This window comes from Ochotona curzoniae, unplaced genomic scaffold, assembly GCF_017591425.1.
Source record: "Ochotona curzoniae isolate NIBS_2020 unplaced genomic scaffold, NIBS_Ocur_1.0 patch260, whole genome shotgun sequence".
Lineage (NCBI taxonomy): Eukaryota > Metazoa > Chordata > Mammalia > Lagomorpha > Ochotonidae > Ochotona > Ochotona curzoniae.
Window position 1 is genome coordinate 48,508 of NW_024466818.1, and position 6,189 is coordinate 54,696.

Consider the following 6,189-nt stretch of genomic DNA (forward strand, 5'->3'; position numbering starts at 1 on the left):
CTGACTGATGATGGCAGTGCCCAGAAGCTTCCAGAAGCTTCCACGCTCAGCCTCCTCCCTGGCCCCCCGCTGCCTGACAGCCAGGAGCAACATGCACCTGTGGCATGGGTGGTCTTGGTACCCTCCTGCCCCACAGCGGCAGGGGCAAGGGAGTCAGTCCGGAGGGGTCAAGCCTAATTCCCTAGGTGGCGCAACCCCTACCACCTCCCTGTCCAGCTCTGTCTTGTCCGTCATTAAGTCAGCTGATTCGCCAGGAGTGACTGCCCAGGGTAGGGGGGCGGACTCCCGGGGAGGGGCAGCAGCCTGGTGCATGTGTTAAATGCCACAAGAATTCAGGCTGTAGGGAGGCTTGTAGGTATAGACTGGACATTGGTGACAGTGAAGCATCCCACCAGGGGCCCCACCCTGTACAGGCACAGGGGACACTGTGGTGGCCATGGCCAGAGCCTGTGCCCTCCCAGGGCTCCTGGACTCCCTAATGAGCCTTCCTCTAAGCCCCCCTCTCTTCCCATGGCCCAGCGCCCTCCCTGGTCTCCAGCCTCCCGTCCTGTCACCTCTGTCCACCTCTGGGGACACAGACAGCACAGGCCTGCCGCTGCCCATCTGCCAAGTCTTCTGTGGCTCCGCCAAGGCCCTGGCCCCTCACAACTCCCACCCCACATCCTCCTCTTCCTCCTTCCTCTGAGCCTGAGCATCGGCTGGCCTTCCAACACAAGACTGTCTTGCCACCTCCTCCAGGATGCCCTCCCCCAGGACTCCCAGACCAAGTGCAGTGTCCTCTCCATGTGCACATCCCTGTGCAACCTGGAAGGATCAAGAGACAGGTCTGCATGCCTCCACGGAGTCAAGGGCCCCCCTCGATCAGCACTGTGTCCACGGCTCCCCAACCAGGGGCAGGCACTCAGGGCATGGGTGCTAAACAGGAAACGCAGGAAGGAAGGAGGCACGACATGCATCCCGGGGTGGCGGGGGGGCTCAACTGCCCAAGGCAGAGGGAGCAGGCCACACGGGGGGCCTGGCCCCCCACCCAGGGTGGGGGGTTGCTCCGAAAAGAACAGCTAGGGCACCAAGCAGAGTGTAGCAATCAGACGGCAGCAGTCGCGGCCCCACCACAGGCCGGTTAGACATTGCCTCAAGGAGCCCAGCCGGCCAGTGCCCTGTGACCCCATCCCCTTCTTTCAAGAAGCCCCTCTCCCCCATCACCACCGGCATCCACACAGGGGCCCAGACGGGCCTGTCTGTCATCTCTGTCTCAGGTGGGGGGAGTGGGATCCCATACCTGCTCCCTCAACAGACGCCCCCTCACCAGACGGCCCTTGGCCGCGGACAGTAAGCACCGCATGCTACTCCACCCCGTGACTTGTGACCAGGCAGCATCCTCTCACCTGCCTCAGGTCAGGGTCAAGGGTCAGGGGTGTGCAAGGGTGAGGGGTGAGGAGGTGGGAGGAGGCGGGGGCCCTGAGCTGGCTGGCGGGCATCACAACGCCCTGCAGTTGCTTCCCAGCCCCCTTGCTCCTGCCAGCTGCAGCCCGCTGACCTCTGATATCCCAGAGTGGTAACATCAAGGCAGCCTCTGGCCTGGAGCCCCCTGGCCGGGAGCCCCCTGGCTGGTCACACCCTCTGAATCCACAGAAGGTACCCAGGAACTTCTGTCTTTACCCCCAAAAGCTGCAACCCTGCCCCCACCCAAGTGGCTTCTAGTTGCCCTCACTCCCATCGGGTTTGCCATCCCCACCCCCCACTGGCGCCAGCATCTTGCCCAAACCGGATCCAGTACCCACACCCCCAAACCTCCACCACCTCCACATGGGTCCCAACGCCTTTCCCCTTCCTGGCCCCTATACCCCTCTGCAGACAGGGCCCCCACATCCTGCCCCCTGGCCTGCCTGCCCGTGCCCAGCCCCTGACTCACTTCCGAGGCATCCCTGGAGCCCCCCGCCCGCCTCCGGCTCCCACAGGATGTCTTTCTTCGCCACCAGGGTTTTCCTCCCCAGCCCCTCCCCCTCTCTGCACAGTCGGCCCCTTGCCCCTTCACTCCCTCTCCCCAAGCCCAGGCCATGCAGCCCCCAACCTGGTCTCCCCACCTTGCTGGAATCGGCCCAACCTAAGCCAGCGTGACCCATGTCCCCAGTCCCGACCCTGTCCCCGGGTCCTGCTCCTGCCCGCTCGCCTCCTGAGGCCTCAGTCTTGCCCTGTGGCCTCCGGGGGTAGCAGCCCCACGTTCCTGTCCCTGGGGTACCTCCCTATCCCCCCCTGCATCTTTGCTCTCGCTCCTGTGCACCCTCCACTCTGCCCGCTGGCTGGCACCTTCCGGGGTCACCTTCTTTCTGGCTCCCGGCCACCCCAGGCTGGGGCAGCCTGCCTACCCCCAGGCAGGGGCTCTGGGAGACGTGGGTCCTCACCTCCCCTAGGCACACTCACCCCGATCCTCCGTGCCCCGTGTCTGTGTCCTTGCTGCTCTCGTGTGCCCTGGCCACCGTGGCCAGCACTGCCGAGAGCTTGGATTTGGGGGGTGTTGCTTGGAGGAGGACAATTTCCTGTCAGGAAACCCCTCCCTCCGTGGGCCAGGGGCGGGAAGGGCGCATTATCTGTCTGCCCTTGCAGCGGGGCTGGGACGGACCTGGGCCTGCAGCCCAGCCCCGCCCACTCTTCACGCCTGTTGAGGTGCCAACACCATCCTGGGCACCCTGGGGAGATTCCCCGGCCCCTGCCCGTGCTGCACTCCAGCCCCCAGCGGCCAGCAGCCTTGGGGCTGGATCTGGTGTGTGGTCCTGGGAAGTCATCCCGCCGCCAGGGCTCTGTGCAAGTTGAAGGGGAAGGAGGGGTGGGATTGGACAAGAGAGTTCTCCAGCTTCAGAAGCTGGGACTGGGGGCCGCTAGGTGTGGCTCTGGGGCTGGAGCCCCCTTAAGCTCCTTCGACCTTTGCTCTCAGGCCCCTCTCTGTTCTCCCGAGAGGAACAGGTGCCTCTGCTCTTGTGCCCCAGTGTCGGTTCACCAAGCCGACCTTAAAAAAACAATGATATATTTGAAAAGCAGAGTGATGCGAGACTGACATCCTTTGCAGCAGCCTGGCCAAAGCCTGTAGCCCCACATGGGCATCCTTGCTGCCAGTGTGTCAGCAGGAAAGCGGCTGGTGAAATGAAGCGGCTCGGAAGGGGGGCAGCCAGGACCCTAACGGGCCCTCTGACACGGGTGGGGGTGGGGCACAGTGACTTAGCTCACAGCACCACTGCGCCCCTGGTGAATGGGGGGGTAGTGGGAGCAGGGTTCCCATCCTGCTTGGAGGGGCTGTCACCTACTGGCTTGGGCATAGCTAGGGTCAAGGGTCACACCTCCTCTCCCACCCCAGAGGCTGTAGGGGAAGTGGGTCAGGGGTTAAGATGCCAAGGACTGGGCCCGGCGTGGTGGCGCAGTGGTTAAGGTCCTCGCCTTGCACACCCGGGATTCCATATGGGCGCCAGTTCTAATCCCCGCAGCCCCGCTTCCCATCCAGCTCCCTGCCTGTGGCCTGGGAAAACAGTCGAGGACGGCCCAAAGCTTTGGGACCCTGCACCCGCGTGGGAGACCCGGAAGAGGCTCCTGGCTTCGGATTGGCATAGTATCGGCCGTTGCGCTCACTTGGGGAGTGAATCATCGGACGGAAGATCTTCCTCTCTGTCTCTCCTCCTCTCTGTATATCCGCCTTTCCAATAAAAATAAATAAATCTTTAAAAAAAAAAAAAAAGATGCCAAGGACTGCGGGTCTGAAGTTCCTGGACAATGGGCTGTGGAGGAGGGGCTGGGGACCACCAGGGATCTACCATGCCGCCTTCCCCAGTTTCTAACATGCTAAATGGTGCCCTCCAAACACCCTAAAATGGTAAGGGTTTGGGGGGAGCTCAGCATGGGGACCAGGTGGGGACCACCAGTACCACTAAGTCCAGGAGGGGGTTATCAGCCCTGGAGGAAATCCTTGAGCCATGGCAGGCTGGCCCCACACACCCTAGGCCCTGCAGCCACCTCGGCTGCCGGATTACATCCATGGACTTGTATAGTTAATGGTTGTTAGTAAATAAAACATACTTTCTACAAACAGAATTTTTTTTTTTAAGTTTTCAATTTATTTCAAAGGCACACAGGAATCTCTGATTCCGATATTTACTTCCCAGATATCTGTGCCAGCTGAACCCCAGGTCCCCAGGTGAGTGGCAGTGACGCAGCCATTCAAGCCATCACCTGCTGACACTCCAGGGCGCAGGGCCCCTTACCCAGGCTGGTGGATGAAGAACCAAGTGTCACAAGAGGGGCGTTCTTACCAGCTGCACCCCTTGCCCTCCCCCCCAAAAGTGTTTTTAAGACTCATCTACTTTGTGGTCTTCCCCTCTGTAAGCCTCAGTCCAGCGCCCCCACAGAAGATGGGACATAATGGGGTGGTTGGGGTGGGAACAGGGTCCCCAGGATGGGTGATGGTGGCAGTGCAGGGAACGGATCTGCTGCCCTCGTGTGGTGTGTGTGACTCCTGCGGCTCTGAGAACTCGGTCCCCTGTGTCCCTCCCCACCACCGGCTGCCTGTCATGTAGTCTGTCACCCAGAGGAGACCCTGAAGTTTCTGAAACTCCATCTTAAACTCACCTCTGCCCTCCAGGCCTGAGACTCCTCACGCTGGAGAATACAAAGATGGGGCAAGTTCCCACTTGACCCCTGGGACACACCGGGTTGCTCTCAAGGACCCGAGGGGACATTAGGGACACGTGGACAACGCCAACCCTGCCAGGCATGGCCAGGCAACCCAAGGAGGCCCCCACACGGGTCCATCAGCCATGGGCTGGCAGGCCAAACTTGCTCAGCAGGTGTCTAGGGCGGGCCGGGCAGACGTGGGAGGTTTCACCATTGCATCTGCCAGTTCCCACAGTATAAACTTCCGCCGGGCAATTGGCTTCAATTTCCCGAAGGGAGGTCACTGAGGGTTTGGGGGAAGCCATACATGGAAGCCCAGCATGGCAGAGCCCCTTGGCTGTGTGGAGAGTGGGCACCTCAGGCAGAGGCAGGCACACCTGCAGCACCAGCGTCCCATATGGGTGCTGGTTCAAGTCCCAGCTGCTCCACTTCCCATCCAGTTCCCTGCTTGAGGCTTGGGAAAGCAGTAGAGGACAGTCCAGTCTTGGGACCCTGGAATCATGTGGGAGACCTGGGAAAAGCTCCTGGCTTCTCACCAGCCCAGTTCTGGCTATTGTGGTCACTTTGGGAGTGAACTAGTGGAGGAAAGATCTTTGTGTCTCCCCTTCTCTTTGTAACTCTGCCTTTCCAATAAAAAGAAAAAGTCTTTAATCAGTAGTAGAAGAGTAACGTAGTTAAGACGGATGTAGCATTCGTGTTTTCCATATAATTTGCTCACACAGCTTAATTTTCTTCAAGAATGAAAGTGTTGAACAACCAACTCCAACATTCCTGCCACCGCTGGCACCTGCTCTCGCATTGCCCGCCCTGGGGGTCACACAGGCGGACAGAGCTGGGGGACAGCGGAGGAGACTCCGCCCGTGGTGCCCACCACTGGGGTGTGGCATCTTCCGGAGGGGGCGGGGAGAGGTGAGCCAGCCCCCCCCCAGCCCAGGCCCAAGCCCCCCACCACGCCCTTGGGCCCTTGTTCCTCTGTTGGGACAGCTTCCTGGGTGCTCTCCTCGGCCTGCTGCTGTGCGGCTTCCCTTGCGCCCCGCGCGCCCGGGTGCCGGTCGGCCTGGGTGTGCAGGCGGGTCTCGTCCTCCTCCTCCTCCTCCTCCTCCTTCTGGGGTGGGGTGGTCTCCCTCTTTGTGTCCTTGTCTTTGTGTCTCCCCGTCTCTGTCCGCCCCTCGGGGCTCCCCATCTCCACGAGCCCCTCTGCGTCGGGACCTCACCGGCGCGCCCGGACCTGCCTCCGCCCCCGGAGTCCCCGGGCCGGTCCGGGCCTGCGCCTTTAAGGGCCGGTGGCGGCGGCGGCGGCGGCGGGGGAGGGGTCCCGGGGCCCCGCCTTGCCGCCCCTCCCCCTGACGTCCCTTCCTCCCGGCCCCGCCGCCGCCCCGGCCGGCTCCGCGCCCCCTCCCCGCCCGCCGCCGCCGCCGCCGCCGCCGGCGCCCCCCATGGCGCCCCGGGCCCCCCAGGCGCCGGGCCACTAAGGATCCTCGGCAGCCGCCGCCGCGCCCTGGCCCCGTCGCGCGCGCGGCGCGCGGACCCCGG